A 24,182-nucleotide genomic window follows, 5' to 3' on the forward strand; every position below is an offset into this window, starting at 1 on the left:
TCAGTAGTTGGAATCTTGTTGTGGCAGCATGACAGCCTCAGATTCACGCTGAGTTCAATTCACTCTACAAGATTCATGGCATACGAGTGTGTTAGGCAGGAAAGAAACTGTAGTAGTCTGAGAAATGGGGACCAAAAATGATGGCAAATATACAATTTTAATTTTGGAGAATCATCTAAGCATGAGCATGGCATTCCAGTCTTTGATAACAGGCAGACAGGCAGCCAGACAACAATTCTCGATTAAAAGTGGAGGTGAGAGATGGCAACGAGTAACAGATCTGGTTTTTAAGCATTACCTCTATCGGAAGCCTCTATCGTTTACACCAGATTCTAAATCTGGAAACTCACTGCTAAGATATAGCAACAGTTAATAACAAAACTCGTAACACACTTTTGCTATTTTATAAAGGCCTTCCAGGCCAGACTGATAGGACTATCAGAGAGCCTGTCAGCACAGTGTTGCTTGCCTACGACTGAACGCAGAAAGCAAGCACAGCTGCATAAGTGGAAAGGAAGGCAGGGAAGAGGGTAGTTTTCTTTTTTTAAACTTTTGGGTCAGGGAGGATCGGCCATCTTACGTATGGCTCCACTATTGCTCCTCTGCACAGTAATTGAAAGCATAGTCAGATGATTTTGGGGGCTATACATAACATACAATTATAGATAGATATTTTTCATCTAGGGTTCTGATTGGCAACACTGACAACTCGAGCTTCACTCTCGTTGTATAACTGATGTCACTCAGAACCGCTCGATGAAAAACATCCCCGAAATTCACTGTTACCCATCTATCATTCTATATGATATCAGTAAATGGGTGTGTGGTAGAAAAGCTGAAGAACGATATGAAGTGCACAATGTAATATAGCGGGACAAAGGGAGATGTCAGAGGACTGAGCCCTTGGGGCTCCTGGCAGCCCAAGCCCTTCAACCCATGGCCTACCTGGCTGATATACATGAAAGTGGAAGGGAGTGGTAAAGAAGGGAGTCAAAAGGGTGGGTCAGCCAAACGGTTTCTCAGGCTGAGATTGAGCATGGTTGACCTGAATGCAAGGGAGGAACAATTTAGCCCTAAGTCTGTCAGGGAGATGGCTTTATAGCATAAAAATTCCTCCATGGGTACCCTTTGTCACAGCTATCCCCATTGAGTTTTGGCACAGAGCCCTGAAACAGGTGGAGTAGAATAGGAAACTCACTAAGGACATGCCACTGTGGCAAGGTAATTGGCTTGTACAGACATCTTTCTGCAACAGTTTCACAAATGGAATAAGATAGGCATCTCTAAATTAGAGGATGTGCGAGCACAAAGGCACATGTTTTCCTTCAAACAACTGACCTCAGAATATGATCTACACAGATCACAATTCTTTCAGTACTTACAACTGAGACATGCCCTGGAACAAGTGGGAAATTAATCCAATCCACACCTCTAATACAATCCCCTGGAGCCTAAACTTACGATGCGGGAAACTGGCGGCAAGGGCATATCCCAGCTATATAAGACTCTTGTGAATAACATGCGCAATACCATGACTAACCAGAGAAACAAACGGCCCACTGACGTTGGAGAGTTGGATGAGGAAGGCTGGGTAGAGGCCAAATGGCAGTTAAGCAGTTGGTATTCCAACGCGCCTCTGATTAACCCAATTCAAATTCTTCTAAAGGGTTTATTTTACACTTCACAAGTTATGGCAGATGGGAAGAGCTCGGACCCCCAAGTGCCATCCATCAGGGACTGGATATACACCGAGTGGGAATGCCTGATCATATGCAAATACTGGGATAGAATTTTCTTCAAACTGGGAGAGGTGATAGGCTTCCCAATAGAGCGAGACTCCAAAATAGGGTTACTGGGAATATTCTCGGAATGGGATGGACTCCAGGGATTGCAGACTCTAGTAGGAAATGAGTGAAAACTCATTAAACGCGATATAGCTAAGTACTGGAGATCCACAGCACCCCCCTCAGTCGAGGAGTGGCTTGGGGCCATGGGCTACTACGCAATCGCAGAAAAAGCAGTTTATAAATTACATGGTTGTCCATACAAACATACTAAGATATGGGGCTTCTGGATTGGCCACTATTAGAATTCAGGGTGAGGGAGTGGGGGTTGGAGTTGAGCACTGGGAAGATAGGCTACCGGGATATAGAGCCTGCCGCTCTAGGAGGGGGTTGGTGATTTAAAAGTGTTGAAATATGGTCATGTTATATTGTCCTGAAACAGATTAAATCCATAATTTAAAAAATGCAATGCAAATATGTACTGTAACAGTTGCCTGGTTTCTTACCTTCAAAAATAAAAAAAAAGAATTACAAAAGTTTGTCGGGGAGACTTTCAGTAAAGAGGTTATAGAATTTTTTTTTAAAAACTCAAATTAAATGTGGTACAGATTTGCTTAAGATCAGGAAAAGTGGGACATAAGGGGGGACAGTGTAGAAGGGTTAGGGAAGTGAAGGGCCAATAATTGCCTTAAAGATAAGAACGAATTATGTGCTGGTCTGCAGTGATAATGTTTGGAAAGTTATACTTCAATTGTCCACCAGAAAAGTGCAAATTAGCAACAACAAATATCAACAATTTACAAAGTGTTGTATGTTTGGCTGATGGCTGCTAACCTAGTTCCAGTAGTCTGAACAATATTTCTGATGTTCAGAAGTTGGACTCTCTACTTAAGAACATCCCAGCCTCTAGTGACTTTTTTAGCAACTTTTTCAGCGTGCAGATGGTAAGTTAACCATCTCAAGTTAAATACAGAGAAGGCAAGAATTCCTATTTTTTGCCCTTCGAATTCCGGTCATATATTTTTCTCATAGGTCTTGGAGACAGTCGATCAAGCTCGAAATAAAATAGAAGCTAACTTGCAAACCTCAGTTAGCCGCTTTAGGTTTCTCATACTGTTGTCTGCCTAGAATTCTGAGGAAAATCTGGCCACTTCTAACTCATTCTTGGAAAAAAATCCTCACCAATGCTATTATTTATTTGAGAGTAAACTATGGAAATGCATTCTTTCAAAAGCTCGTATTAATTTAAGTCAGGTTATTAAGAATCTAACATTCTGACTGATCACAACAGGATGGAGCACACACTACCTAAATTCACTGCCAACATATTCATAAATGGATTCTGATTGTAGCCCTCTGTAAATCCCACAAACTTAGCACTAACTCTGCAGCTGGATACCAGTTGTCCTGCTTTGAGAGTGACACAGACACTCATTCTCAGATCAAGCTCTGACAACCATCTGTAACTTGCTAATAAATGCCGAACAAGATCAAGAGTATGCCTTATTTTGTATCTCACTCTGAATCCTCCCCCATCTGTTTCTGAGAGGTATTACAAGTCACATTATGTTCATAGAGGCATGTATAACCTGTTTTTAGCTTGACAGATGTGAATTAATTCTCTCCCCTGCTACGGAAATCTGATCAGTGGCGGGATACCTCAAGTCACTAGTGTGTTTTAAAACGTTGTTCGTACATACCTTATCCCTTGCCAGTGCCCCATGCTTAACATGCACATAGACATCTCTGCAAGGGATGGTGCAAACCTCTGTGCTTCTGTAGTACATTTTTCTAGCATTCAAGACAATCCCAGCCACTTGCTGAGAACAAGCAATGATATGTACTAACAGGAAGAACTGTTACTTTAAATATTGAGATATTTTTCCCTTAATGCATTTATCATTACCAATTTCCATATCATCTTAGTAAATGCCTTTTTAACAAAAAGTAACAGTTTTCAAGAATTAACAGAATACAAGACAATTCAATTGGTCTCTTAAAGTCAAAGTTACAAACATTCAAACATAAGAATAATAGAAATACTACAAATGCACAACATTATTTAATGAAACTGTAAATTATCTACGGACATTAGAGGACTTTTCATTGACTATTAAAAATGATGTTGCTAGAGCATTAAATCCAAACAGAAGGATATGTACAGGTAACAAACACATGGAAAACACAACGATAACAGGTGTAGCATGACAAACTACACACATGATTTGAACAAAAAGTTGACAACTTACAGGACAGAAAAACCCACATTGCTTTAAAAACCAGGTGAACAAATGGCAAAAAGATAACCAATGAAGCAACTGTCAGTAGACAAAGAGATATACAGAGCAGCGAGTGTGGAAGAGAAAAAGAACTTCAGAGCTACCGAAAAGAAGCAAACGGATAAACGTTAAATTAAATAGTAGAGAACCAAAACAATAATAATTTTAACAAATGTAAATAAATAGGTAATGTCTTTGAAACATGCACTAAGCTTACTAGGAGAACTGTTAACATTACAAAAAAAAACATAGGTTGTCTGGTAATGCTAATCCACAAATTATGAGCACAAGATAAATACAATAAATCTGAAATAAAGAAATACATGACAGCAAATAGAGAGGGATGCTATAAAGTATCTAAAAAGAAGCTATGTTTTGCATGACTTCAAATTTAAAAAGAAGTTACGAGTCAATGGAAAACAACATGAGACCTTCAATGCACAGATTCAAAAAGAAGTTACCCGTCAATGGAAAACAACATGAGACCTTCAATGCATTTAACAGAAGAGTTTCATAGGAAGATGATGAACGGTGTTTTCAGCAGAACAATGAAAGAAAAAGTCAAAAACTGAAATTCCTGGCAAGGGAAGTGCACTGAAGTAAGTGTGCCCTAAAGGCCACACATACCAAATAGCAATGATGTTACATCTGCACTTGTAAGTTAACCATCAAATCATATGACATTATAGCCATGTCAGAAATTTTGCCCTGGATTGTCCCGAAAATGAGGAAGCATGAATACATGTTATTCAATTTTTTCCACATCCTGGCCTGGCAGTGTTATGCTAGAAAATGGGAAGGACAACTAAGGAACAGGGAGTGCCACCAGGGTAAATGAAAAACTCAATGGACTGACCTGTTGGTCCTACAACTGTTGGCAGAAACTTAGGGCCAGATGTATCAAAGGGTTTTACCCATTCTGTGTCTATGGGAAAATCTGTTCGTACATATGGCCCTTACTTTGCTACCACAAGGCGCAATTGTATATTTGGTGGGAGTAGTACTGCAGATTTAGACAGAGAGTAGAAGAAGGAAAGGTGTTATGAAAAAGGAAATGTGTGCATGGGAAGGTAAAGAACCTGCTTCTTGAATGTGGTGTGGATGGGTGTAGGCGGCGAGCTGATAAAACCAAGCAGTCTTCCAAGTAAATAATGTGTAATGTGATGGAAGAGGAGGCAGAGTTTCATGGATTAGAAGAACGGTGATCCAAGAGGAGATTTTATGCTGAACTAGACAAGGAGTGCGACTGTCAAATACCTTTAAAAAGTGCTGATAAAGAGAAAGAACATTTGTCAAATGAAAAGAAAATTGAAGTTAAATGTTGGTTGACCATTGCTTTTTTCTCACTATCTTCCTCTCTCACCTTGTACCTTTTGCAACATATTTAATACAAACATGATTCCAGAAGTAAATTATGAAATCATACTTTTAACACCATAACTATTTAACACCTGAAATATTGAACAAATACGCCATGTGTGTTGGTTTTGCCATTAGTGCCCATTTTTATTATACTAGTAACAAACCCCATTAGACTCCATTTAGGTTTATGAAAGTAAAACAAAGCATTCTTCCCTGTGAAAATAGTAGTTTAAAACACGGTCAATACAGAGGAGATGCCTGGAACATCATGTGTAGACTAAATTGGCTACTATGAAATCCTTTTCAGCATAATACAACAGAAGCATTCAAACAATGGGTTGTCTAGCTCAAAAGAAATTTTCATAAAATCTATTTATAAACAACCCAATCTTTTGCTTAATGTTTATTATGTCTTTATTTGGCTTCATTAAAACTTCAATACTAAATAACTTAATAAAAAAAAAAAACTACAGTGTTTAACATATTGCACTGCACTGTGGCTCAGTAAAGGATACCTCCTTTGTTACCCACATCACCATACAGTTCCTTCTTAAACCTCTTCACATCATATCCTCTAGCAAAACCATCAAACCCAATCAGTCTGTACTCTGATTCTCATAGGAGCTAAAGACAAGGCCTTAAAAACACTTCGCCACTAAGACTCACCACACTCAAAAGTTTCCATAGAATGCAAACACCAACACAGCCAAGTCAAACTTTTATGTATTTATTTTTCTATGCATTAAATTAATTAATATCACTGGTGTTTATAAAGCAACTGTATGTAAGATAACAAAAGCAAATTCATACAGTATCATAGTACTAAAAAGCATTATCCAACAGTATCCAAGGGAGTACAATACAAGAAGCAGAATCGTGGAGGGCAAAAGTGACTGTATAATTAAAGATAATTAAACCTCGCTAACACTTTTAAATTGTCAATGGAACCAGTGCTTGCAATCATTTGGAAACGTAATCTTCTAAAATCTGGACTATTTCTTCACTTTATAGTCATCTTTTAACAGTCTATCCAGAACTGTACAAGCCATTTCTCAGGGATGTTTTATTTAAGTTTGTGTGAAGTTAATTTACAACAAATTCAGCCTTTAACTTGCCTGTACCTTCTTGTTATGTTTGATCCATTTCTCTGTAAATGTGTTAGTCTGAAAATTAGCTAATAACTGCTTTAAAATGTGTATGTTTTTGTATGTATATATATATATATATATATATATATATATATATATATCTATCTCACAAAGCAAGCCACGTCGATTAATCCACTTCTTTCATTTCTGTTTTTACAGCAGTATAACAAACTTTTATATTATGATTAATGGGCCTGTGGGAAGTTACATTTTGGGATAAAGGCATCTAAATATTTTCTTATTGTCTTAAGGCTTTGGAACTCCAATCTGAATCTAGAAAAATTGCAAACATTTTTATAATTCAGCCATCACCTTCATCATCACTGATTTGATTGGAAATGAAGCCATAAACATAAATCCACACCAAACACACACAGCCTACATAATGAAAACAGTTCTTTAAGGACACTGAACAGGCAATCAGACTGGATTATCTAAATACAACCGACTTCTTTCTCCTCAACCATGCCCTCCAGTTACCATTTGCAACATTATATTGTACAACACTTAGAATGTATCCTTGCAAAGTGCCAGTTTGTCTTTATCTTTACAAGTTGTAACACCAAAATTCCTTAATATTGGCATGAACCGTGTTTTCCTCAAACCTTTAAACCCCAGGGATATAAACAGAAAATCAATTTAATCCTTCACTGATTACCACACAGACAAGTCTGCTAGAGTTCTATAGACCATTTAGAGTAAAATGTAGTCAAGGGTAACATTCCCAAATGTAATTTTCAATAAAAGGCACCTTAGAATCAGAAGAGATGCATAGTTAATAAACTCTTCTCTACCAGGAGGCATTTTAAAATGGCACCTAAATCTGAACCAAGCTTTGTGCTATATTTATCAAATTTACAGTGAACAAAAAATGTGTTTTAATGTCTCTTCAAGAAGAGTTTGCAAAACTGTCTGGCTTGAAGCAAAATCTATTAAATCCTAAATTTACGAATGATTTAGAAATAAATGAGGCGAGGCAGGGCCAACCAACATGGCCGATCGGACGTGAGCTCTATTGGCTCCGTCCAAATCCTCCCAGGCCCCATGGATTGAGGAGGTAAAGAGGCTCAAAAGAATTCCCCCCGACCTGGGGACTTGCCTCTGGGCCACCAGAGGGGGAGATCCCATCGAGATTGCCGGCCGTGAGAGGTGCGTCGCTTCAGGCGGAGCCCGCCGACTGAGTGCGCGGCTTGCGTCTGGGCGCGGCCTTGCGCCGGCCGAGACGGAGCAGAGTGGAGACAGCGGGAGACTGGAGGTGAGAGCTGCGGGGCCCAAGGAGCAGGGGAGAGAGGTATCCCCACCGGCAGAGCCGCGTGGGAGCTGGGAAGGGCCCCATTGAGGTGAATGCCACTATGCACAGCAGCGACGAGGTGAGGTTCAGGAGGGGCCTCCTTCCTTTTCTGTGGAACTTGGGGTGGCGGCCCAAATTGGAGTGAGCGGCCGCCCCCCCCCCCCAAATAATCCTCTTGCCCACCGTAGAAACCGGGGAAGCAACAGGACGACCTCCCCTGGAGGGGGAAATTAAAAAACTTTGTGGAGCAAACCCTGAGCTATGACAGCGCAGCTACACTCATGGGGGGCCAAGGCAGGGAGAAAGAGGCCAAGTTGAAGTGCGCTGAGCTGGGGAGAGCCACCCAAACAGGGCCCTGAGAGAATAGGGCCCAAAGGTGCGAGCACAGGCGACAGGACAGTCCAAATGGGGGCCACACCCGCAAAGGGGGCGCGAGACAGCTGAAGTGAGCGGGAGCAAAAGCGATGCAGGGGAGAGGAGAGACCCATAACTCCCCCTTGAGAAGTGGGCTGTGAGACGAGGGAAAAGACCTAGAGGAGGACCCCGATGAGAAGGAGAGCAGTTCTGAGAAGAGAGAGAGAGCCTCCAAATAAGCACTGGGGCCCGGTCCCTGACACACACATATGCCACGACGCAAGATCCAGGCCAACAGAGTCTCCAGCTACTTTTCCCCGGCCAGAGTGGAGAGCGCTGACCAGGTAAAGGGGGGAAGAGATGGTGCTTCGCACTTTCAAAGCCGAGCTGCGTGAGGAGCTCACGACGGATATCAGAGCGACGCTGGATGCCTTCCGAGCAGATGTCAATGGGAAACTATCCGCACTGCAAACAGATGTAGACTCAGTAGGGGCCCGTACTATGGACTTGGAAACGCACTTGCAGAACTTACAGCAGAAAGTTGCCTGGGTGGAGACAAAGATTACAAATATTAAAGCGCAATTACATCTCGCCACATTAAAATGCGAAGATTTGGAAAATCGAGCACATAGAGACAACATAAGGGTGAGAGGTCTGGAGGAGGGAGCCGAGGGGACTAATCTGGAGGCCTTTGTGGTTGGGCTGTTTTCCACCCTTCTGGGAGAGGATCAACCGGGGGTGCAAGTGGAACGAGTGTACCGCGTGGGCAGTAGCGCTGCGGGCGAAGGTAGAAGACCTAGAGACATTCTGGCTAAATTAAGCTCATTCAAGGTGAAGGAACGAATTCTTTTAAAGGCAAGACAACAAGATCCTATCTCCTTCCAGGGTGCAAGATGCTCCCTCTATCAGGATATAGCTCCAGCAACCCTTGCCCGATGACAACAGTTCCGTCCGGTGACAGAGGCTCAGAGTGAAGAACATAAGATATCTTTGGACCTTCCCCTTTGGTGTAGCGTTCGAACTCCACAATAGAGCGTGCCATTTCTCGACTGTGGATGATGCGGCAGCCGCATTGGGCCTAGAGTCTGGAGGAGAGGGGGTGATACAGACGTCGGGTTGGAGTGGGGCGAGAAGATGATATCCCCTCCACATCAACAGACCAATGGAAACAACAGAGGAGGGGTAGGAAGACCCCCAGAAGATAATGTCACATGGAGGTCCAGCCTCCCACTGGAGAGAGTTGGGGAGCGACCCCAGTTGGGGGTTTTGATGGAGATGGAAGGACGGGGAGCGCCTCCCCCGGGGAGATGGTTTGGTCGTGAGAAGCACGATAAAGGTCTCAGCGATACATGCCACTCAGACATACTCCGCTCTTGTTGCTCGCTGGAGGTTTGGGGGGGTCCCGCCACTGAAATGCACTCTGGTTTGACGAGGCCTGTGGGTGGAGAGGAGGCGGATTTGGACCCTGTCCACGAAATGAAGAATGTAGGGAAATTTGTTGATTTATACTGTCAAGTCTATGTTTATATTTCTCTTTTGAGATGTTCCTTAGGTTTGTTCATTGTTTACCATCCCTTTCGATATTCAAAGAGTCATGTGGAAAGTCCAAAGCAGGCTAAGTGTTCCGAAGGGGGGAGGATGGGAATCAAGGTGCGGGGTATTGGAGATATTATCAGGGGTCTAGTTGAGAGCGTTGCTGTTTTGGGGAGAAGATGCTGGAATTACTCTCATGGAATGTGAAAGGACTTAATTCCCCCAATAAGCGATCGCAATTGAGAAAGTACCTCGATGACCACCATAACGACATAGTGGCCCTACAAGGAACACATTTGAAGAGGGGGAAGGGACATCGTCTCCGTCACAAACACTACACTCCGATTGCTTTAGCTTCAGCACCAACAAAACATTGTGGGGTGGCTTTGATGTTTCGCAGATCAGTCCACTTCCAGGAAACAGGTTCCAAGAAAGATAAAGAGGAAAGATACTTAATGGTGAGAGGCAGCCTAGATGGGAAAATGTGTACGATATCTACTACTGTATATACGCCCCATGACAGCGGTCAAACCCAATTTCTGTTACATTTCTTGAGAGAACTGGAGGGCTATGCAGAGGGCTAAATTATCTTGATGGGAGACTTTAACCTGGTGTGGGACTCAGCTCTGGACACAACACATCCACAGAGATCACAGACAAGTGCTTTTGCCAGATCAGTGAAGTCCACTTTTCGGCGATTGGGGATGTTTGACTCCTGGCGGACCCTGAAACCTTTGGAGAGGGATTATACCTTCTTCTCACATACCCACTGCTCCTATTCGAGGATAGACTACGTATTTCTGAGCAAACCGTTAAGACAGATTCTTAAGTCTGTAGCCATTAATCCAATTGTCATATCGGATTATGCCCCGGTGGGGGTTAGTCTGAATTGGTCCCTAGCACGCACCTCTTCCAAGCGCTGGTACTTCCCCAATGTACTTGCCCGTGACACAACATCCCGTAACGATCTGCACGTATCGATCAGGGAATACTTCCAACATAATAGGGTGGGAGATACTAACCCCCGTACACACTGGGATGCCTTTAAAGCGGTCATAAGAGGCAAATGCATCTCACTTGCATCCGCGATGCACCGATTAAAGGCTAAAGACCAACTTCTTCTGGAAAGTGAACTTAAGATAGCTGAACGAGATCATAACCTATCCCCGACCTGGCAAGCTCAAAGGAAGGTGGTGTCCCTCAAAGGTAAACTATAAGCTACCCATACAAACAGGGCAGAATTGACACTGCTGAGACTTCAGAAAGTGCAATAGACATGCACCCCCCTGGCAAGACAGCTTCGAGCCCAACAGGCCCAAGACTACACAGAGCAGGTTACAGACGAGCTCGGAGAACACCTTGCGGAAAAGGGGAAAGCGATGGCATTTAGATGGTTTTATGAGCTCAGACCATCCACCCGCCCACGCTCAAGAAACCTACCTGTGAAATACCCACCTGTCTCTCTCAGGAGACAAATGAAATGCTAGTGGCACCATCTACAGTGGAGGAAGTACAGGCGGCTATAGACGCCCTTCCCCTGCATAAGGACACGGGCGCAGACAGCTTTACAGCCCATTTCTATAAAACCTTTGTGTGCGGAACTGCCGGGACTGCTCACTGCACTGTTCAATTTTATACGAGGCGATGGAGCGGTATCCCCATCTATGGGGGAGGCTCTGATCACTCTAATACCCAAGGCGGGAAAAGACCCTCAATTGTGCGCCTCGTACCGACCCATTGCCCTGTTGAATTTTTACGCCAAATTATACTCTAAAATCCTGGCTCAGAGGATGGAGGATGTGATGCCAGAACTGATACATCCAGACCAATCGGGCTTTATCAAGGGGCGCCAAACACATGACAATTTGCGGCGTGTCATCCATCTGATGGAAAAGGTTCATAAGAAACAGGTCTCAGCACTTTTATTAGCGTTAGACGCCGAGAAGGCATTTGATAGAGTCAAGTGGACTTTTTTTGGTGGCAACCATGAGACGTTTTGGATTTGGGGAACAATTTATAACCATGGTAATGAGCAATTACTCATGCCCCAGATCCCGCATCTCGGTAAATGGGGTGACTTTGGAATTCTTTGATCTATCACGGGGCAGGAGACAGGGATGCCTGCTTTCCCTGCTGCTTTTTGCACTGAGTGGTGAACCCTTGGCAGTGCGGGTGAGGGCTTGCCCTGCATTCCCAGGCATTAAATTTGGCGCTGATAACCATAAAATCTCCCTATTTGCTGACGATATCTTATTATTCGTCACTGAACCCTGCACATCCCTTTTGGTAATTCAGGAGGAATTGACACTCTTTGATTTTCCCACGTTTACCTTAAAACCTGCCACCTGTTCATATCTTCTCAACCTGTCGATGCCCGCAGGGGCAATGACCCAGGTAGCCTTCTTGACCCCATTTGCGTGGGCTAAGAAAGAAATCACTTATTTGGGAATTCAAATTGTTCCCCAGGTGTCTGATTTGTTCAGAGCTAATTATCCCCCCTTGATTAAGTCACTACGAGAAGACTTTAGGAGATGGTCTCCCCTGTGGTTGTCTTGGCTGGGGCGCATCAATACTATCAAGATGACAGTGCTCCCAGATTTCTCTATCTCTTTCAAAGCCTTCCTATTGAGATACCGCCAGATTTCTTTGCTGAGACCCGGACGATGTTCACGAGGTTCATTTGGCAAGGAACAAGAGCTAGAGTATCAAATAAAGTACTGGTGCGCCCCAGGGAAGAGGGAGGATTGGCGCTTCCTGACCTCCTTCAGTACTATAGAGCTGCACAGCTGCGGGTATCAGCTAAGTGGTTCCTCCGAGAGTCAGACAAGGTGTGGCTGCATATGGATAGGGCGGTGATGGGCAAGACGTTGTGGGATGTCCCATGGAAGCCCAAGGGGGCACGGCCACAAAACGGATATATTAGCACAACCACCGCCACTACCCTTAAAGTGTGGGACAAGGTAAGAGCTTACATCCTTCCCCTCACAGGGACCACGCCATTCTTTGGTTAGCTCTGGGAGCGGCGAAGACAAAATTAGCATCCTTCTGGAAAAGAGTAGACCCACCCCCTTTAGCCCTGTGGTTCACCAGGCTGTGGAGGAGCCTTGCCATGGAGCTTCTGGTTGACAAAGGAGAGGGCTCACGCAGAAGTTTTGATTGTATTTGGGACCCCCTGGTTAGGTTCCTCTCCAGGGGTCTTCCCCTTACTGCATGTGGTCCCCGTCTAAGAGCTCTACACCTCTTCCATATATAGGAACCAGATACTGAGACTCGTTGAAGGGACTTGATAGGGCCCCCGTTGGTTAAGAGAGGGGAGCCCGCAACCACTGACTCCTATCAGTTACTTCAGACACATTCAGGGATGGATTATTTGTTTTATGTTTAAAGTTGTTTTTTATTTGTGTAATTTACTGAAATGGATGGCTACACTTACCACTTGCAAGATGACACGCGTGCCTTAGATATGCGTGCTCTCTTTGAACAATGTAAGACCTACCCCGGATGGGGAGATACTAGAAGGGGATGGGACTGCAGTGGGTAGCCTACGATATCATTTGATTGGACATCTTAATTTTGTTGTACAAAAATGTCAATAAAAATAAATTTACACCCAAAAAAAAAAAAATGAGAAGCAAGGTCGTTATTTAGCCCAAACACTTTGCATTATCCACCAGGATTCATTTTGCAATATTTTACCTTTGGGGATTTGACTAGAGGTTAGACCTACTGCTAGCTCTTTTCTTAAAGACAACAAGAGAGTTGGATTGGATAAACACACTCCTTTTCTAATAAACTAATTCAGAGCAACAACCAAGGAATAGAGCTTCTCCATATCCCAGAGCTTGCACCTGCACAGTGCGGAAGATATCCCCGTTGGTTGATTTATCATCAATGGGACTGACAGTGGTTCGCCGAATCATCGAACTGTTATGCAATGAGAAGTACTCTGCATTATAAAAGTACTCATTCAACGTGTCCTGTTCAGTTGCCTCTACTATTAAACCAGAGTCTTATTCAATCAAATCCTGTACCCAACTCCAGGGAACACAATTCCATTTTATTCTTCTTTTAGGAACTATATAAAGATTTAAGATAAATCAATCAGACCCAGAGCTGAAAAACAAACAGTCTGGACAGTAATGGTAAAACCACATATTATGTCCAGTTAATACTGAAGATCGAAGTAGTCCATTGAAGAAATCGAGGTGTTTACTGCACAAAGAACAGACAGCCAACATGTTTCATCTTTGAAGACTTTTTCAAGGCTAAAAGAGATAATATAGAAGTCCAAGGTTCATGAAGACCAGTAGTACAATCAACATAGTAAGTAATATGCTGCAGAAGCAATGAAGTCGCATCGCAAAATACAGTTGAGTCAGCTCAAAATCTAACATGTGCAGATAAGTATCCTCAAAGCGCCAGTGCAAATGCAAACATCAGACGAGGGAGCCTTGATAAGTCCCCCATGTTGTGTTTAAGTCCACTATCAGTGCTCAAATCAGGGGAAATACCTAAGTCTGTAAGTATGTCAGTCAAAGATGGTGTGGTGTGTCCAAGAATATTAGTGTCTGTAGGTCCTCAATATCCTCAATAGTCTTATGGCAAGGGCCCCCGTGTGTCATGGGAGAAGCGTTAGGCTACTGTTGTTTAGTCGCAAAATGCTTTTTCAGCTTCACTTTACGTATACATTTGAACATGTCAATATGCATCTGAGTGAAATCAGGTTTAGAGCTGCAGAAGAAACCAAGTTCTTTGGACAGAACTTCCTCTTGGGCAGGACTCAAACTATAACTTGACACATTGTCCACAGAAATGTCATCTAGCAGGCAATCTTTATTACTGGTAATAGACACAGTAGGATATATCAGTTCCTTTGAAACCTGGTGCCTGATCTGGGGGTCATGCCTTCCTTTCTTGGCAGACCTGTTTCTCCTTTTCCCCCTTCTTGTTTTTCTATTGGGGTAGGCTGTTTGTTGCGACTGGCCCTAGTTCCCTTGTGGTACAGTTCCAGCTCCTTTAAAAAAGTAGACGAGGTAGACTGATTAAGTCCCTCCAGAGTGCAAGAGCTAGTACTGGGAGCATCTTCTTGTTCACTCCTTAAACTGCAGACATCCAACTCACTGTTAGAGGTCAGGCTGTAAACACGACCAGTAATAGATTTAGTCAAACCCTGAGTAACTCATATATTGTCAAATCTGCGTGCAAAAGTAAAGAGTCTACCACTGTCATAATTATTAGCATCTCTGAATAGTTTACGTGATTTCTTATCTTTGAGGTAAAGCTGATGTTTTCCCGGAACCTCTTCCAGTATCCTATATTTTTTCAGTGCAGCTTCAACTAGATTCAAGTTTTTAATTTCTTCCTCCAATTTGGAAATTTTTACCAGAATGGACTACCTCTTCCTTTCAGCATACCTAATAAGGATAGACATCATACCGTAGACTGATTGCGTTAGTAGCTGTACTCATTCCAGTAATAAGACCTCCCAAAGATCGTCAAAGGTGGGAAAAATAATGATTCTCATCCCTCTGGGTATTTGTTTTACCTCAATATATTTTTGAGTTTTGTAGCATCCCACCATCGTGAGAGTTCCTGTTACTTTAATTTTTCTCATCTGATAAACTTTTGTTTCAAACCTTTATTTTTATTTTTCAAAATGATTTAAAATAAGGAGTTTTCTCATCACTGGTATCTTACACTTAGATGAGGTATGCCAAAGATGTTTCATTCATACAGTAATTTCCAAATAAGGCAGATAAAGCATTCATGTGTTTTCTGTGTGTGCACTAAGAGCTGAATAGTGACTTATAACAGACAATGCAATTCAGGGTAATGCAGTCCTCACAAAAAAAAACAGATGTTAGCTTTATATTTATTGACACTTTGGGCCAACATCAAAATACCTTAACTTGAACATTTTATACCATGGTCCCAATAGCATAGAATATTGCACTAGTTGAAAAGAAGGGAGAGAGATCTCTAATGAAGGTTTCTCTCCTCAACGGCTGTCTGTGCATAACAATACTTACTACAGTAGATGTGTTTGATTGTGCAATGCCCTACTTGATATGAGAACTGCAGCTCTTGATGCATTCTATCATCCACACATTTTATTTTATTTTTTAACTTGCCACATTTTAAAAATGTTTTGTGGTCTAATTTAGCTGGTGCTCTGTTCTTTCAGAAAAAAACAGGGCCCTACCTTAATTCAAGTATTCGATAACTAGGCTTTCCAACAGAAACAATGATCCTTTATGGATTCACAATCATGTTGCTCTAACAAGACCTCATCTCTGTAGATTCCAATACAGGACCACATCACAAACATAACATCACAACTTTTTTCACTGAATCTCAAGTTTCAGTTCAACACAAACTCCCACACCAATGCCTCACGCTAAGTAAAACCAGAGCCCTCTACAGCGGAACAGTAGCAAGAACTTCCACAGGAAGCAGCCCATCCAAATAAAGTAAAAACTACAGGAGAAACCCCAACTTCATAAAGATCTTACCAAACTATAAACGTTATAGTCCACACACAACTTTCATCTGCACAGAAAAAAAACCTACGAGAAACAACAAGGCATCAAACAAAAACCAAGCACTCGTCAGAGCACAGCAATAATCATCCGCTAGTCTCCCGTTCCATGATCCATTTTCAGCAATTTCTATAATAAAATAAGAAGCTAAGCCATGGATGGAATAACCATTAAATCAGAACAACTTTCGAATACAGTGACAGACACTGCCACAAAGTCACCCTGCCTCCACCGCTCTCAAACGTCCATCCATGAACACCCATTCACCCTAGGGGCGCATCCATGGGCGACTCAGCATAAAGTATGCACTAAAGAAGATTCATTTGTTGCATGAAAATCAAAACGAAAAACACATTTGAGAAGAAGAAATACTCTCAGAAAATAGGCCCATATATTCCATCAAATTTAAAGTAAAACGTATCAAATGTAGTGGATAGTGCCTCACTGACTAGAATTATTAAGGATCCTTGTACGCAAGGTCAAGAAAGGAATCTCAGTTCTTACATGTAAAGCTGTGGACATGAATATAGTGGAGACCCTCTTCAATGTTTGTTTTTAAATTGACGGAAGTACTGAGTATCGGTAGGATTGCTCCACTTTGAGTCTTGCCCTCACTCCATATTTCTGAGCAACCCCCCCCATCCTTGGCATGGCCCACTCTGCATTTTAGAGGCACTTAACTTTGCCCGAAGTTTTGACTCTCACTACCTGGTGCCGGTCCATCAGCACTGAGGGACACTGCCCTCACTGGACATTGCTGACCATGCATCCTGCGAGAGGTATTGGCCCTCGATGTAGGACTGTACTTTCACTCTGCAAAAGATGCTAGCCCTTGCTAGATGCTGCTGGTCTCTCACATTTTGCATGCCACTCACTCTGCAGTGACCAGGAAAGAGGAGCAGCGGCGGAGCAGGTAAGTTTTTTTATTACATGTTTTGTCGCCTCCTCCCCCCGCGTGCCACCCCTTTACCACACGGCGCCTGATTTTCACCTCATTTAAACTGCTGATCGAGACAGTTTTCTTTGTGCAGCCCAGGGGGCTCGCTTGCATACTAAGTAATCCCAAGTCTTCAGAGCCTTGGCTACAGAGAACCTTCAGTGCTGCACACAGTGAAAAAAGATAGAGGGAACATTGGTGACAATATATCCCTTTAAGCACAAACTCGTCATGGAAAGAAGTGAAGGGTTTCAGGCAAACACAATAGGCAGGAAAACACAAGAAGTGCTAATTGTATTTAGATTTTTCATCAGTTTCACTGTAGCTCAACAGACCAATACGTTTGCTGTTCTTGTTACAATATCCCACGCTTCATTCAATACAGATATTTGGGGAAGATGCCAACATCTGCAGGCAAACTTGGCACAAAGGCATTCTGGAATATATAAGAATGTACACCCGTGGAGCTCTTTTCCATACTCTTGCAGGTGTTTGCGGATCGGGCCAGAAAAGTTCAAAACCCTATTGGTGGAAAGAGGGCACAGTCCCTTCTGTGTTAACCACCTGCATTTGAATATTCCTTGAACAGTCCAATTTTAGATAGTGTGACATATTGAAAAATGCATTTAAGAGTATGTAAAAGAGTACTACATGTGTACGATGTACGTACTCTCAAATTCCTTTGCTTTTAGGGCCTTTAACTTATCAGTGCGTTCTTGAATCTGACATGCTATGCTGCACTCGTTTCTGTAGTGACCACTTCCTCACTACTCAGTTTTTTTTTTTTTTTTTTTTTTAAATCATCAATTCTTTATGGAAATATAGAAGAAAATACAAAGGGTTATTGATTAAGAATTGTAATAACTATGTTATTACAGGCAAAACCTGCTTACATAAAGTAACATTATCAAGCTCTAGAATCCCCACTGCTCCTGAGTGATCATGCCCGGTAGATATCACTGAGTGGTACAAAGTCTTAAGATACCTTCAAAAGGCTTACCCAATAGGCAAAGCTACGTGTTCTACACCCCCTCTCCCCCCCCCCCCCCCCATGGGTAATTGTGGGCAACCCGCTACAGAAATCAGAGTGTAGAGTAGAGTGTGTAAGGCACAAAACCAAATACTTCGCGGTTTTTAACATCAACAATCAGTGACTTCATTAGTCAATTTCGGGAGATAAAGTGAAACACAAGGAGGGCAAAAAAGTAATAGATTCAAGTGTTTTTCATTCTTGCAATATGATACACCCTGGTCAGCTCTTGAGCCAGAGAAATCACTGATGCATGCACTTGCTGCTTTAGTAACACTATACCTGTGCTAATAGCTTTGCTCCATTCACAGCCGACATAAAACAAGGATATGCCTGCTGTTACCATTAATATATCATGTCTTGAGTCATGTGCAAGACAAAATATTATCTGGCGCTTAGAAATACGGCTTAACCTTAAAGCAGGTAAGATCACCCGACATCTTTAATGTTAAAGGTTTCTTTAGCCACCTATTCACGACAATGGGGTTTCCACTTCACACTTTGCTTAAGCCACAGGATGTTTTGAAACAAAAGGTTACAGAAGACAAAATGTTCGAGGCAGATACATTTTCCAGCTTTTACACTACGTTGGAAGGAGATTAATTGCAGCATAAAGCCAGTTAAAAATCACAACACTTTATTTTCAATATCAGACAAAATCTCCTGTTTGAACAGACCCATTCAATGCCTCTTCATTTATTAACTCATCTTTCGGATTAGAATTTTCCCACCTTATAATCATTTGGATGTTAAAGAGTATTTACTGTGAACAATCATCTATTTCAGGGTTACCAACCTGTGGTCCAGGGACCCCTAGGGGTCCGTGTAGCTTCCTGAGGGAGTCCGCGACTGTACAGAAAATTACGAAATATTAACAGACTCGATCCCCAGCTTTCAGTAATGACTCAGTAGGGGGGGGGGGGGTCCTCATATTCAAATTATGATTCAGTGGGGGGTACCCGGGTTCTAGTAATGATAAAGTAGGGGTCCACAGAAGTCAAAATGTTGGGAATCACTGATCATCGGTTTCACTAAAAGGGTGTTCCAGCATGTTAAATACTGGAAAAAAGAACGGTGTGGGGCCTTAGAGCGCAATTTTCCAGAAAGATGTCCCACCTACATTCATGAAAAAGTCAAAGCTCAAGGATACACACCCCTTCAGGTTGGAGAAGAGAAAAAGTACATATGGCAGCAGGAGAAAGACTGGATAGCCAAACAACTGCAGGCGTGTGCCATGTTCCGGGGTCCTGGGGAACAATAAGAATCCCAGATCTGAACTACACCTTTGGGAGCTCAGAGCTGAATTGTGGGTACTTAAGTCCAGCAGCATAGCTGCTTGGCTTGAAGCGCTGGATAGAATCCAGCTTAGGGGTAGATGCAAGTTAGCAAGGTAGACTAGGACCTTCTAAAGGTGACGAACAGTCAAGCAGAACAATTTAGAGGAATAGGGAGTGGTGTAAAGTGATCTGTCAGATCACTTTTCATACAAGTGATGCCTGATGATCTGCCAAATTACTGCTTACCCGAGAGTAACAACTGATACGGGAGCAACTGTTCAAGTACAACTGACAATCTGTGTGAGGGGGGTGAGGAGGGGGTTAGAATTTCTTTTACAGTGCCAGACAAAAAAGATCAGTCCGTAATACTACATGTCTGCCAAACATGTCCAATATACTAAATAAAAACGGGACTCGGAGACATGAGAGGTTTGGTGAGAGGCAGGTAACTTTGACATGAACCTGAGGAAAAGTAGAAGCAGCAGGATGGATTCAAAAGGGAGCATATGGGTTCCCCTCTGTGATGCCCAGCTCACAAGATTCCAGGGGGTGGGAGGGGTACGAAAAACTCCACTTTACAATGTTGTGCCATGTGACATCAGACAGGGAATGCATCAAGTAAAGGAGGGTTATAGATAAGAAATACTACTTGGCAGCAGTAGGAGCAGCTCTGAAGTGGTAGGGTGCATAGTGTTGGATGTTTAGAGGCGATTTTATATGAAACTGTCAATATTCGACAAGAAGGGGGTAAAGATGGATAAGCTATTCTGAGAGGAACAGGAAATCACTACGATAAATGAGAGAGGGATTTTCGAACCTCTGGATATGTGAGGTTTTGCCTATAATCTAAGAAGTCTATGGCATGAAGCCGCGAATCAGGGATAGTTAGCCCCCATGACACCACCCCAACCCAAGACAGAAAGAGCTTGCCCTTGGATGTCAACAATGTAAAAACTAGCAGCAATCTTGTACATGGACTGGGCGTGAGGCCAAGTACTGCAGCCATAACTTAGACCATTGTATTTTCAGGTGGAGACCGGGTACCCAGAAAAAAAGCAGTACAGTCGGTGGAAGTGGGAGGCGGGAGGGACGACTGGAGGAGGAATACTACTGGAGAAGTCTGGACACCAATTAGGCATAAATGAGATTGGCGCAGTGGTGATTAGGAGTAGAGGGAATGGACCTAAACATACGCTCATCAAACTAAGACACCTACTCAGATACGGGAACTGTCTGAGAAGTATTTTAATAGGCAGAAGAAGATTTGTAAATTCTAAATACCAAATGTTAAGCTGCTTGGTGAGAGGCATGACAACAATAAAATAATCAGACACCAAGAGAGAGCTCACATAAAAGCTTGTTGGAAAGCTGACCATAATGCAGTCTCTGGGGGAGCCATGGTGGGTTGGGCAGACTGACGAAACTTCACACCAATTTAAATGCAAAGTAGTGGTCTAAGTCACCAGGATAGAAAGACATGCTGTGCATCTCTGGCAACGCTTACAATAGAGAAAGCAAAAAAGAGCTAGATCGCAACATCTGCACTGATTTAAAAAAAAAAAAAAAAAAGAGAGTACACAGAGTATACAGGTCCACTGGAAGCGTTTATGCAATTACACCAAAAACCTGATGTAATATTATCACTCAAATTTGACCAAAGCATGCCTTATTAAAGAAACTACAGGCTGACACCACATCACTCAACATAAATCAAACTGCTGGACCAGGCATATGTAAACTGCCCCTCGCCATATGTAAATCAGTCTTGACCCTGCTTCTCATGGGAACAGTCCAGCCTGAACTACCAGGGATAAGTGCACTGGGTATGCCCAAATGTGGGTTCCATGCTCACTGTGCCACTAGAACCAAGCTACACCTGGCTGAAGAGCCCTAACAAGGGCAGCAGTCCCGAGAAATTGCAATGAGCTGAGATTAGTTCAAGCATTCCATTCATCACCTTGTTCTTTTTGCATTTGCCACCCACAGGGCAAAAACGGTCCTAGGTTGCTTGTGTTAAAGTTCAGGAAGGACCTTGAGGAGCAGGGTAAGGACTGATATGCATATAGCTGGGCCCAAACTGAGGTGGCATGGTGGGCAAAAAAGCAATGGATTGGGATGTGGTCCTCGGCGATTGCCAGTGGCTGAGATTAATTCAAGCATTCCATTCATCACCTTGTTCTTTTTGCACCCACTTGGGTGTCAGCAGACATGCGTTTCACGCTCGCAGAAACATCAAAGCTTGGCATACCAACTATGATACAGCACACACAATTCATGCAGCAACTAAAAAATTAGTGACGGAACCTTCAGGAAACATATTGCTCATTGACTTTAAACATCAATCAGCTTTGCTGCCAGATAGTTGTATCATGAAAAAACGTTTTAGACGAAAACTGAAAGAAAAAGTAGAAAGGTATGACAAAACATAATAAAATATATATACACACAGAGATTTATTTTTTGGAAAACAGCTGCATATGTTGTCAAAATTGAAGAGACTGTAGATAGCTTGTGGTCTGGGAAAAATGGAATTAAAGTACCCTGGCCTCTTCTCGATAAGGAGTTACAGATCTTGAAGAAAAATAAATCGAAAGATGGGTAAAAAAGAACATTGGTCACACTCTTAAAATAAACCTTACAGGAGCATTAACTCAAAAATTAAAAGTATAAAAAATAGATCACTTGCAAAAAGAACACATATCTTCAACATTTCAAAGGATGATGCAACGTGGAAAACACAAGCTTGGAGCATAGCTTGGCTATGGGTGTAGCTGAAAAGCAACCTGTGAGGTAGGAGCTATGCAAGACAGTGCCTTACATGAAATAAGCAGGTTGAAAGCAGAGGTGCTGCTCAAGATAACAATGATAAAACCAAAGTGCAAGTAGGGTTGGACAAGATCTATAAAAAACTGAAAGAAAGTGCAGACAAATCCTCTAGCGTGAAGTACAGCTTCAATTCTATAAAAGTGCAGTCTAAAGGTGGCACAAAAGTATTACTTTTGCTGCTTTGTATGAATTATGATAATAAACATTGATCTTTGGAATTTAGATTTATCAGTTGTGCCAAAAGGTGAGATAGTAAGGGTCTTTCAGACAATTCTGTGACATAATACCCAAGTAAGGCAGTTGCAAGACCACCCACAGGGAATAAGAAGTTAAACTTTAAGCTTGGTTTTTATAGGTTTCAGACAGAGGTTGAAGAGTTCCAGTGATGAATATCAGAGGCCAATTAAGTCCGACAAAGAAAGAGAAGGGAAATTTGAAATAAAGAGAAAGAGATTGCTTAAAAGAGCAATAATTGCTCAGCTACACACAGACGTCACTATGACTGCTTTCCCTCTCCCAATAGCTTTCCTGTTCATCCATTTATTTTCCTTTTGTAAGACGTGTGTCACTTTTTGCAGCCGGCATCGGGCATAGCAGATAGAACAAATTCTACAAACTGCAAAGTTTGAGGGGAAGGCCTTCAAGGGTGTCTAACCTGTGTGTTTTCCTGGCTTGGTTGGGCATCCAGCACACTATTAGACCTGGCAGCCTTAGGCTGGTCTTCTGCCAAACATTTAGCATGCTTGCCTCACATTTTTGCTGTTTTCTTTTTGTTGGTCTTTGAACTCTGAGCACTATACCACTGCTGACCAGTGCTAAAGTTTTTGCTGACTGTTCTACTGTTTTATGAAGTTTAAGGAACACAAAAGGTTTCCAACTCGCCTGCTGCATCTCTTGGACCTGTGTTCAACCAGTTCCTGACCCCCAAGACACACCTCTGCAGCACTGGGGCCTCAGAAGTGGTTCTTTGCAACCATCAACAGTCCCACACACATTAGACCCCCACCGCTCACCTGAAGAATCAGCGCAAGCCACCACAAGTTCATCTTTTTGCACAGCAAGTAGCGCCGCTCACAACCGCGAGGCTCCAGTCAGCCGTTCCATGTCACTAAGCTGACTCTTTACACCTGCGGACCACTGCCAGTGACGCTTTCCTTGATCCCAGTGAACTTCACTGTGAACAAGACTCTTGGCCCAATTCTTGAGAAGGTAAAACTTCAGCACCCATTCTAGCACAATTAGGTATCCCCGGTTGGGGCTTTATGTTTGTAAGCACTATATTGCCTTTTAATCTTTATAACTCAAGTTCTAATTATTGGATTTTCATTGTTTTGGTCTTGTTTTGTTCATACAATTAAGCTATATTGTTCCAACCAGGTGTGGTGTCTTTTTGTGCTGTGTTTTCATCGTTTTACTGTCTGAAGTTTTGCACAAATTCTTTGCACATTGCCTCTTCTGTTAAGGATGACTGCTCTGTGCCAAGCTACCACGGGGTGAGCACAGATTAATTTAGGTTGTGTATCTGATTGACCTTGACTAGGATTATGGTTGCTGCTTCGACACTGCACATACGTCTGCCAACTAGAAACCCAAATTCTAACACACATTCATACTGTTCATGATCTTGCCAAAAATAAATCTCTTGTGTCTACAGCTTTTGAAAGAGCAGACTCTTCTTTATCCGCCTTTATTTCTACAAAAAACGAGTATTGCCAGGAGGAGCTGCTTTGCCTTATAAATGCATGCAGCAAGGCCATTCATCTATGTGATGTTAGTTTGCTAATCTAATTAAATTCCATGGTGGTCAACAGAGAAGAAACCA

The 24,182-nt window shown here is 42.5% G+C and overlaps 1 protein-coding gene across 2 annotated transcripts in view; it reads right to left on the reverse strand.

Annotated features, from left to right (window-relative positions):
• SLC38A6 (solute carrier family 38 member 6) overlaps window positions 1-24,182 on the reverse strand; it is a 324,618-nt gene that overhangs the window by 46,488 nt on the left and 253,948 nt on the right. The gene's annotated exons all lie outside the window — the stretch shown is intronic.

Source organism: Pleurodeles waltl, chromosome 9 (genome assembly GCF_031143425.1).
Source record: "Pleurodeles waltl isolate 20211129_DDA chromosome 9, aPleWal1.hap1.20221129, whole genome shotgun sequence".
Lineage (NCBI taxonomy): Eukaryota > Metazoa > Chordata > Amphibia > Caudata > Salamandridae > Pleurodeles > Pleurodeles waltl.